This window comes from Arvicola amphibius, chromosome 12, assembly GCF_903992535.2.
Source record: "Arvicola amphibius chromosome 12, mArvAmp1.2, whole genome shotgun sequence".
Taxonomy (NCBI): Eukaryota; Metazoa; Chordata; class Mammalia; order Rodentia; family Cricetidae; genus Arvicola; species Arvicola amphibius.
Genome location: NC_052058.2, coordinates 60635399 through 60647777, shown reverse-complemented (window position 1 = coordinate 60647777; position 12379 = coordinate 60635399).

Here is a 12379-nt window from a genome sequence, read left to right as displayed (position 1 = left end):
AGTATCTCTGTGGTAGGACTTAGAATCCTTTGGGTAACTGCCCAGAAGGGGCAAAGCTGGGTCATATGGGAGTTTTATTTCAGTTAGATAGGCATAGTTCATATCTTCCAAAGACTACAGAATATGGCATTTTAAATGTTTTAATAACTTAGGACTTTTCATGACAATGAGACACGTCTGCTCCTGGCAGCACCAATCTACTTCAAGAAGATGATGGGCATCAAAAAGGATCCTTATGGAGTTTGATAGCAATTTGCACAAGAAACTGCTCTTGCTTGGACTGTTGCAGAAACTGGACACAAAGAACCCACAGAGAGAGGACTGCTGAACTTGCCTAAAAGTGAGATGATCTTTCGGGGTTCCTGATTCATGAAAGAATCTGCGAGACATTCTGCAGGACACAGCAGATAGTGACTGAACTGTCTTTGAAATTTCCTGCTTCATGGAAAAGTCTGCTGGATACTATGGGCCTGTAGGCCGAAGATGGATGCCCCAATGGTACAGAGGAACTTTGGGTGACTGTCCAGGCAGTCATTTCTAGAGTTTTGAAAATAGCTTACTTCTTGTTCACCTAGGTAATATTGTGTTCTTCTGGAGTCTTTGATGGAGTTAAAGAATAGATAGTTATAGTTTTCCTTAGTTATGATAAAAGATAAAGTAGATATAAATATTGTAACTGTAATTCTTACTTGATAACTGCTTTGTTATATGTAATTTTGCTATGTTAAAGTTAAAGCCTTTTTTGTTTAAACAGAAAAGGGGGAAATAATGTGGGAGGGTCTTCTGTTTGAGTTGATTTCATTGGTTAATACAGAAACTGCCTGGCTCATTTAATGGGCCAGCCCTTAGGTGGGTGGAGTAAACAGAACAGGAAGAAGGAAGTGAGGTAGATGGCTCAGTCAGATACCACGCCTCTCCTAAGTGAGATAAGCCATGCCTCTGCTCTCTGAGACAGACTTCTGTGCCTCTCCTCAGGGAGACAGATGCGATGAAGCCAGCCACCAGGTCAGACTTGCTGAATCTTTCCCGGTAAGACACCACTTCGTGGTGCTACACAGATTATTAGAAATGGGTTAAAGCAATATGTGAGAATTAGACAATAAGAAGCTAGAAATAATGGGCCAGGCAGTGTTTAAAAGAATACAATTTGTGTGTTGTTATTTCAAGGCATAATCTAGTCAGGCGGCCGAGAGCCGGACAGTGGGAATGCGGCCCACAGCCCTCCTCACTACAAGATGGAACTAGATTCAGCTCCCAGAACACCTTTCTTCATTTGTAACTCCAATTCCAGGGTCTCCAACAGTGTCTTCTGACCTCCACAGGGCCGTGCACACACACACACACACACACACAAACACAAACACACAAACACGGTGCATACAAATTCATATATACATAAAATAAAAATAAATCTTTTCTTCAAAAAATAAGTAAAAAGTAGGCTTGGGCTGCAAAGGTGGCTAAGAGGTTAAGAATGCTTGCTGCTCTTTCAGGGGGACCTGGGTAGTGTTCCCAGCACCTACATGGTAGTATATACCTTCTCCTGGCCTCCTTGGCTACCAAACATGTACACAGTGCACAAATGCACATAAACAAAATACTCATACACATATAAATAAATCTTTAAAAAATAAGTTTGCATGAGCATTTCAGTAATTTTTTTAATCTCAATAACCACGACTGGGCCAATGAGATTGCCCATCAAGTAAAGTGCTGCACAAGCCTGCCGACCTACGTTCAGTCCCAGGAACAGACCGTGGAAGACGAGACTGCCAAAGATGCTCTCTGAGCATCATGTCATGGCACACACACACACAAACAAATAAATATAATATTTTTACAATAAATAAATTTTAGTAAATAAAAAAATGACCGGTTAGATATTCCTTTTATTACAAGTTTTAATCCCAAAGATGGGAGGAGAAAGACCACTAACCTGGATCATCATGGCCAGATTAATTAAAGCAAGCTTTCTTTATTCATGTACAAGAGATGCCTCCCCCTAAGGCAAGGTTTGAGTGGTCAACGTTGGCTGTGAAAAAGACAAGGCTTTAGTTCAGGGCAGGGGATGTCCAAATGGGGGATGTGGTGGGCAGAATAAGCGGGGCGACAGGAGTAGAGCATAAGCAAGACACGTTATCCTCACCACCTCCTGCAACAAAGACATGCTTGCAAGGTGATCATAGCAGCATGCAGTCATAACAGTCCTTGAGAAACAAAGGTAGGATTGCAAGATGGTTATTAACTTTTTAGAACAAAAACGTGATTGCCATTCCTGGAACAGGCAGTATAGAACCGTTTGTTGTTAAGAGTTACAGGTGGAGCTTAGCCCAACCCTTGAGCAACAGAGGTTTAATCATAAACAGGAATGAACTTAGCTTGTCTTTGCTATAAGATGACTTTTAAGCCTAAGAAGGAGGCAGGTTGGTTCTTCGCAAGTGCTGGCATTTTTCATGCCATTTGATTGAACTTTTTCATCACAATCTTTATTTCTCTTTGTATCTATATATATTAATTGTGAGGATTAATGGATTTCCATTATGGCTTTTTCATGTAAAATGTAAGATTTTTTTTTTCTTGAGAGGTTCTTTTGTTTGATTGTTTTTACAATGCTTGGGATCAAATGTTTGTTTATTCAATAAAAATTGAGTGCTTTGTATTTCATTTAATTCAGGAGTCTACTGTAGTTGTTGGTGAATAGAACAAGTACAAGAATTGCAAGGCTTTTGGGTGTTTTTGTTTGTTTGGTTGGTTTTTGATTTTTTCAAGACAAAATTTCTCTGTTTATCCCTAGCAGTCCTGGAATTCAGTCTGTAGGCCTCAGAACTCAGAGATCTGAGTGCCTCTACCTGCCGAGTGCTGGGATGAAACAAGGCCGTGCCACCGCTGCCTGGTGTAAGGCTCCTGTTTTATTAATGTGTAGTTAGGATGCTTCCAAGGTTCTGGAAGGTCTCCACCTTACAGTTAGGCCACTGAGAACTGGGAGAGTAGTCAAAACATAACTGTATTCTTGAACTATCTCAGTGGGTCAGGATTTCCCCCTGCTCCCTGCCCCCTGCCCCCGGTGCAAATTCCAGCAAATCTCATGACTTTTCTGTTTTCTTGTAGAAAATAGAAAGTATTACACTTTTAAATCACAAAAATTCAACCTCAGTTGACACTAGGATGAAAGCTTTAGAGGAAAAGAATGCAAGCAGTTTCCTCTTCCTTTTTTGTAGTAGGAGGGGCCACTTGTTGGTCCCTGGCTGCTCAGAGCCCCAAAATAATCACACAGAAACCATATTATTTAAATCACTTTAACCTATTAGCTCTAGCTTTTTTTTTTTTTTTTTTTTTTTGGTTTTTTGGTTTTTTTTCGAGACAGGGTTTTTCTGTAGCTTAGGAGCCTGTCCTGGAACTAGCTCTTGTAGACCAGGCTGGCCTGGAACTCACACAGATCCACCTGCCTCTGCCTCCCAAGTGCTGGGATTAAAGGCGTGCGCTACCACTGCCCAGCAGCTCTAGCTTCTTATTGACTAACTCTTACATATTAATTTAACCCATCTGTCAACCTGGCAGGAGCTGCATGGCTTCTTTCTCTCAGCATTCTGTTCCACCTTCCGGCCTCCGCCCTGCCATAGGCTCAAGAGAGCTTTCTTTATTAACCAATCGTATTCATAGCATTCAGAGGGAAATCCCACATCACTTTTTCTTTCCTCCTCAAGTTCTTCCCTTCTCAGGGACTGATGTTAGAAACTCAGGGTTGGAGTTCAGGAAAGAAAAGAAAAAGGGAGCAGATGGGTGTTATGGAATATTGCTTTAACCAGGCAAAGACGTGTTACATTTGTTTATGCTGTGGAATATTACTTTATCTGTGTAAAGATGTGTTACTTTTGTTTGTTCTGCCTTTGTTTATATGTAAAGATGTGTGTTTAATTATGTAAAGATATGTTGCATCTGTTTCACCTTGTCTGCCTAAGGCGCCTGATTGGTCTAATAAAGAGCTGAATAGCTAATAACTAAGCAGAGAAAGGATAGGCAGGGCTGGCAAGGAGAGAGAATAACTAGGAGGAGAAATCTAGGCTTGAGAGAAGAAGAACTAGAGAAAGAGAAGAGAATGAGGGACATGCCAGGGTAAGAAGCCAGACAGCCACCAGTCAGACATAGAGAAGCAGTGGAAGTAGGAGCTACAGAAGTAAGAAAGGTAATAAGCCCCAAGGCAAACAGTGGATAAAGAAAAACAGATTGATTTAAGTTAGAAGAGCTAGCCAGGAACGTGCCTAAACTAAGCCAAGCATCCAAAACTAGTAATAAGTCTCTGTGTCAAGATTTGGGAGCTGGGTGGTGGCCCAAAAGAAAAAGCCTGGTACAGATAGGTCCTGCTTGGGTGGACTGCACTGACATGGCAGTGTTCTCTAGGACTGACAGGTGTTTAATGCTGGCTCTTTTCTGTGAGTTTCTCAGTGCTTGAACACTAAAAAGTACAGAACAACTCCTTTGTTTTCTGTGATATGAACTATATATTTTATTTCTCTTGCTGCCACTTCTCCATTACTATGATGGCTTTCTTTGTTTTGTCTGGAGGAAGTGTTTGTTTGCTTGTTTGCTTGCTTGCTTGCTTTCCATCTATGCTATGTTGTTGGTGGTTTTTATTGTTTTTTTTCTGTTGTTATTGTTGTTGCTTGTTTTTGTTTTTGTTTTCAGCCTAATTGACATCCCAGGCAGTTTTCCTGAGCAAAAATATAAAGGATCTTCATATTGGCTTTCCCTCCTGTATAGCCTATATCTGGCCCATCAAATGCATTATGCATTCTTTTTTTTTTTGACCAACAGAAGGGGCTGTTGGGTAGATCCTCCCCTATAAGATAAAGGTAACCAGGCAATGGTGGCACACACCTTTAATCCCAACACTGGGAAGGCAGAGGCAGATGGATCTTTGTGAGTTTAAGGCCAGCCTGGTCTACAGAGCAAGTATCAGGCTGCTAGGCATTCACTTTCTGACCCTCAAAATTCTCTTGAGAAACCTTACAACTATAGTTCTCTAAGATTCACTAAGAAAACCTAAACTGAAAGGGCAAGGGCCTGCTCCTCATCCTGCAGAGAGGGGCCAAGGAATGCACAGTCAGACCCTCCTAAAGAACATCTGCCACACATGCTCTCTGTTTCCACTGAGTGACCTTTGTGGTTTTTAAGAAGCACCTAGACAATGGAAACTTGTTTTGAATTTCTGCTTGGTGGTCTAGCATTTCACTCCGAATATCACACCTTCTGCAGCCTGCTTAGGTCAACACTTCCTATGTAGCCTTCTCTTACACTTCTTAAAGCTTTAAGGTTCAAATAGCTAGGCTTACTTAACAGAGACATGTTTAACCTAGAGTAGCACAATTTCAAAAAAAATTATCTGTATTAGACCCTATTCTTGAAACAAGAGTATGGCAAACTTATTATAAACGATAACAGCATTGTTTAATATACAAAGCAAACATTGGTACTGTGATCAAATGTTGCTTTAATTCATCCCTACATGCTCTTTTCCACTAAACCTCAAATTCCTACAGCTAAAGAAACCTTCCTCTAACAGACTCTGAAGTCTCCATCCCAAAACAAAATCTATTTTTCCTTTGTTAAAAATCAGATGTCCCTCTAGATACTTGGCTACCTCTTTTAATTTGTGGAATAATCCCACTGAATATTTTATGCAGCTTACTACTACTGAGTTCAACTTTTGAATGCTTTATGTCTTTCTCCAAAGGCTTTGGTTTCCTTCAAAATATCTAAACAGAGAAAAGGAATGGGAAATACAGGTATATCGTACACTCATACCCCTGCCATAATGCCCTTCTGACTCCCCCTCCTATTAGAATAAACATAACAACCTTGGGCCTAAAAAGATGTCTCAGTGGTTAAAGAGCTTGCTACATAAAGACATGAGTTCAGATACCCAGCACCCACATGCAAAACCTACCACCCTAGTGCTCATTTGTAACCCCAGTGCTAGAGGCAGAGATAGGCAAATCCCTGAGGTTGTTGGCTAGTCAAACTAGCAAGACAGTTGAGGTTCAGTGAGAAGCCTTTTCTCAAAATAGAAGATGGAGGGTCTGGCGAGATGGCTCAGCAGATAGTATTTTCTGTGCAAGCCCGATGATGAGCTAAGTTTGATTCCGGAACCCATATAAATGTGGCCATGATGTACCTGTGTCTTTCCCATCAACAATAATCTGTTAAAAAATAATCTGTTAAAATGAGTGCACACACTCATGTGAACACATACATACTTGACTTGCACACGTACATATGCACACACTAAAAGGATATACATATATATAGTTACTGGGATGACCTTGGTTATTGCTTTTTATTATGTATTATGTGTGTGTGTGTGTGTGTGTGTATGTATGTATTTCAACCTTGACTGATATTTTCTTGCACATCAAAATTCTGCCTTTTGAATGATATTTATTAAAGTCCTGCCCTCCCCTCCTGGCCAAAGCTTACTAAATAATTTTTATTTGGTCACAGTGGCTTAATTGAACATATTTACTAAGTATTTCTTGGTTAAGAGGTACCATTTAAAGATTAGGCATACAGCAATAAATCTGATAGAAAAAAGCCTAGGCCATCAGATATTTGTGGAAACACCATCAATCAATAATAAAAATTAGACCTTATAATGTCTGGCAATGGTCAATGCAATGAAGAGAAGCAAGGCAATGTAAAGGAATAGAAAGCATCGTTGTAGATAGGGTAGTCAGGAAAGAGTCTGGGCAAATGCTAATGAGCTGAGGATTGCTGAAGAGCAAGTGCCCTGAGATGACGCCCTTGATGCTCTTGAAACACAGAGGAAGCCCCACATGGTGGAGACCAAGATGAAAGGAAAAGCAATGGGAAACAAAGTTTGGAAACATAGTTGAAAGCCCTTCTAGAGGGAGCCTAGAACACCATGAAAAGAGCTGAGGTTTTATTTTAAATTGATGGAAGGCCATTTTGAGTAGAGAAGTAATGACATTAGTTATACCCTTTGAAAAGACCAATGTTTCTGCAGTGTTAAGGTTTAACAGAACCAAGGCTAGAAGTGTTAAGGTTTAATAGTACAGAACCAAGGCTAGAAGCAAGGACCTGAGTTAGAAAGCTAGTTTAAATGACTGGCTAAAACAGCATGGTAACTTAAAGCAGCAATGGTGTGGTTGTGCACACCTGTAATCCCAGAAGGCAGAGACAGGCAGATCTCTGAGTTCAACAACAGCATAGTCTACAGAGTTCCAGGATAGGCAGGGCTACACAAAGAAATCCTAAAAATAAATAAGTAAATAAATCTTAAAGATTACAGGAAAGTTGTAAAAACCAATTTTTCCCTTAGATATTTAAGAGTAATGACCAAGTGCTGGGGAGGTGGCTCTGCAGTTAAAAGCACTGACTGCTCTTCCAGAGGCCCTGGATTCAATTCCTAGCATCCACATGGCTGCTCACAACCATCTGTAACTCCACTTCCAGAAATTTGATGCCCTCTCATGTCTCAGTAAGTATTATCAGTGCTTGTAGTGCCAACATACACACCAAAATTAAAAATAAATCAATTTTAAAAACAATAAAACAAGCAGTAACCAAAGTCAAACCAATAACATAATAAGAATGTTGAGTCTTGGTATTCATTTGACAAACAATGAAAGGCATTTTCCTTTATAAACATACACACATCCACAGAGGCATGCACGTACACACCCACGTGCGCACACACACGAGCTCAACATCAAAATCCAGAATTTTAGAACCTGAAGATTTACCTCAATTGGTAAAGTGCTTGCCTAGCATACTTGCCTTTAAATCGAGCACTTGAAAGGCAAGGCCATTCTCAGCATTTCTAAAGGCAGGATGGGGGTAGAAGGGGGGACTGCTCCTCTGCACATGGGTGGAAATGATAGTAAATATCAAGGGGCACCCACCCTACTCCACGTGATTCCAAGCTGCATCTTTGGCAGCAGGCCATCTGGTGAGGGTGTGTTTGAAGGGCCTTCTCTAGCCCAGTCTGAATCTATGTCTGGCCAGTAAAGTCCAACTACCTGGGACCAAGTTCAGGTATGGCCACACCCCCAGGAACCAGCTGTGGGTGGGGATAACCAGCTGCCCTCTCAGCTCTTGGCTTTGGGTAAGGGTGTCCCCCGATCAGAGAAGAGCCACCCCTCAAAAAAAAAAAAAAAAAAAAAAAGCCAGTGGCTGAAATTGGTGTAGGTGCCCATGGGATGATATACAAGGCAGTAGCCATTTTGTGACCATCAAGGGTGTGTGACATCCCAGTGGAAGAGTTAGAGGGAGCCTTCCATCTGCCCAGCTCCCGAGGTGGCCCTACTGAGGAGTCTGGAGGCTTTGGAGCATCCCAATGCTGTCTAGCTAGAGGCTGTTTGTTCCTCCTCCTGAACCGATGAAAGATCAAGGTGATCCTAGTATTTAACATATCAGGACCTAAAGACATTTCTAGACAAGGCAGCCAAGGCCATCAAGGATCTGATGCCCCCAAGTTTCTAAGAAGTCTGTTTTCCTTCATGTGCATCGTATTGCTCCTTGTCTCCCGATATCAGAGAACACTCTGGTTATTAGAGGTGGGGCAGTAAAGCTGTCCGGTTCTGACTGCTTGGGAAAAACCTTCTATCTGCTTGGACTGCCTACCAAAAACTACTGGCCTGAAGATGGACAGCTACTCCAAGGGCTGTTTTCCTCCCAGAGGAATTCAGTCAGTGCAGTCGGTGATACCAGAGGTAGAAGAGTCTGGAGCACAGAAATGCTGACTTTTTATCGCCTTCAGAGACCTGCAATGCTCTTACCTATACAAGGAAGCCTGTGATCAGGAAGGAGCAGTAGAGTGGTTCCCTTAACACCTTCTGCCCACTTGAGTGGCAAGCATCCTGCTAACAAGACCTCTCCCTTCCTCTGGAGCCACGAAGATTTCTCCAACTTTCTACTGAGAATATTTTACTCCTCAAATGATATTTCCCACCCCTCCTTTTGAGGTTTATCCTATTGACTTTTTTTCTACACTCTGTTTTGCCCCTCCCTATATAGTGAGATCTCATTTCAGCATCATTTTTTTAACACAAAGAAAAAAAAAACTAGACAGGGGAAAAGAGAGAGAGAGAGAGAGACTGGTATATTACCACCATGCAATTCTGCAATCCTAGGACTTTATTGAAGTCAGAGTGCCCTTTATATATAAATGATTCAGTTAGGAATCGTGTATTGCTTTCAGCCATTACATCTCTTTAGTCTCCTTCACCCAGGAACAGTTTCTTGCACTGTCTCTGATTTTCATTACCTTGACTCTTGGGACACTCACAAACCTTTTATCTTAAGGTACATCTTACAATGTGTACTTATGCAAGTTTCACTAAGATTCAGATCAAGAATTTCTGCTAGGTATAGCATATGCAGATCCTGTGCTCACTCCTTATGCTTGTCCTATCAGGTGGGTGGTGTACAGCTTCAAAATAATTCCAGTTTTGTTGATATTTATTTGAACCCTTTGATAAAAATGATATCTTATAAACTCCTTCACTTTGAAGTTTTTCTTTTCCCTCTTTGTCATATTTTCTGAAAAAAAAACCTTTGAAACTCTATGTATTATTCTTCAACACAAACTTAAATCATAATCTTTTATTAACTTTTGACTCATGATTTGTTATTTTACTTTTTTTGTTTTTTCTTGTGTAGTAGGTAGGCCACTTGTTTGCTCACGGCTGCTCAGCCCTGAAATAATCACATAGAAACCATATTATTTGCAATACTGTTTGGCCAATAGATTAAGTGTATTTCTGGCTAACTCATAACTTCAATTAACCTATCTCCATTAATCTGTGTATCACCATGAGGCTGTGACTTACCAGGTAAAGTTCCAGTGTCTGTCTCCAGTGGGGTTACATGGCTTCTCCTTGACTTCACCTTCTTTCACTCAGCATTCAGTTTAATTTCCTCGTCTACCTCTATTCTGCTCTGCACAGGCCCAAGACAGTTTCTTTATTAACCAATGCTATTCATAGCATACAGAGGAGAATCCCACATCATCTCCCCTTTTCTGTTTAAATGAAAAGGAAGGTTTTAACTTTAACATAGTAAAATTACGTATAACAAAACAGGTATCAAGCAAGAATTAAAGTTACAATATTTGTATCTACTTTATCTTTTATCATAACTAAGGAAAACTATAACTATTATATTCTTCAACTCTATCAAAGTCTCCAGAAGGATATAATATTACCTAACTAAACAAAAAAATGCATTGCAAGCAACTTCCAAAACTCTAGATAGAATTGACAGAGACATCTCACTGCCTAGACAGTCACACAAAATTCTTCTATATTCTTGGAACATCCATCATCAGCCTACAGGTCCATAGTATCCAGCAGACTTGTCCACAAAGCAGGAAATTTGAATATCTGTTTTGCTTTGTAATGGCAAAGTCTATCAGTTGCTTTCTTCTGTGCCCTGCAGAATGTCTGGCAGACTCTTTCATGTAGCAGAAACCCCAAAGGACCATCTCACCTTTAGGCAAGTTCAACAGTCATTTCTTTGTGGGTCCTACATGCCCAGTTCATACAGTATAACATCAAGCAGTCCAGGCAAGATCAGTTTCTTGCCCAAATGTCTAGCAAACTCCATAAGTAGCCTCTTTGGTGCCCATCATCCTTTTGAAGTAGATTGGTGCTGCCAGAAGCAGATGAGTCTCACTGTCATGAAAAGTCCTAAAATTGCCGGGTGGTGGTGGTGCACGCCTTTAATCCCAGCACTCGGGAGGCAGAGGCAGGTGGATCTCTGTGAGTTCGAGACCAGCCTGGTCTACAAGAGCTAGCTCCAGGACAGGCTCTAAAGCTGCAGAGAAACCCTGTCTCGAAAAAACCAAAAAAAAAGTCCTAAGATCTTAAAACATTTTAAATATCATATTCTGTTAGTCTTTGAGAAGTTTGAAGACTAACTATCCATCTGAAATACATCTCTGTGCATCTAGAAAATCTAACACGATTACAAGCTTATTATAGATGATTATCTATTAACCTATATTTCTTAATTATACATTACATTTTTAAATGAACTGCACAAACACAATACCTTAATCAAGAGCAAAAATATATATGACAAAATTGACCTTAAATTTGTATCAATAAACCAAGATCCATAATGCAAAGTATTCATCTTTATATCATATCCCCCTTTAAATGTAAATAAATATTCATAAACAATTTTTGGGAATATGGGTGTTGTTCTCTACAAACTGCTTCCTGCGAAGCAATTTGGTGGGGGAGGGTTGTTCACAGCAATCTTTTAGGGGTTTTGGTCAATCAAACCACATTAGTCTGGAAGTGATGGAGGATTCTCATTGGCTAATAAACAAACTGCCTTGGCCAGCCCTTAGGTGGGTGGAGTAGACAGAACAGGAAGAAGGAAGTGAGGTAGATGGCTCAGTCAGATGCCACGCCTCTCCTAAGTTAGTCAGACTGCCGTGCCTCTCCTCAGGGAGACAGATGCAATGAAGCCAGCCACCAGGTCAGACATGCTGAATCTTTCCCGGTAAGACACCATTCGTGGTGTTACACAGATTATTAGATATGGGTTAAAGCAAGAGATGTGAGAATTAGACAATAAGAGGCTAGAAATAATGGGCCAGGCAGTATTTAAAAGAATACAGTTTGTGTGTTGTTATTTTGGGGCATAAGCTAGCCAGGTGGCCAAGAGCAGGGCGGCGGGAAGCCGGCCCACAGCTCCTCACTACATGGAAGGATTCCACAGGTTCTCATTTCCTGTGGAAACAAAAGAGGAACCTCTTTTCCAAAGCAACAAATCCTTAGACCCAAATTTTGGAATCAAGATACTTTTAAAATATATATATGCTGTTTTAGCTTAGCAGCCCATACAATGAAATGTCTCTCTGTACTTAGCTTCTTCACAGTCAAAAAATTCAAAGAAAATACAATAATATACATAAACCAGACTCTCCATGTATATTCCATATTTATGTGGCTTATTTTTTTTACTCCTTTAATCTGGCTGTCTTTACTCTGTCTCTTTAAAGACTTTATCTTTTTTTAACCATTTACTTCTTTTTATAACTGTCTATATTCTTTTTTTCTTTCTCTCCCAAGCCTACATACATTTATCCAACACTGTGACCCATTTAGAAGTCTTTTTATCTGAATCTGCCTTTATTGTGTATCTGTAATTATTTTCTGTCCAAGAGCACTTCTTAAAATCCTAAGTGCTTCTTAAAATCCTAAGCGACAGTTTGCTAAGGCAAACAAGGGCCTGACTGCTTGTTCTGCCCAGTCCAACATGGCAGAAGTCTGTTCATTGTTTCTGAGAGCCATTCTCTCTGCCCCAGATCTAGGGTTGGGTTGCAGCAGGTCTGTGTTTCCATTAAGCA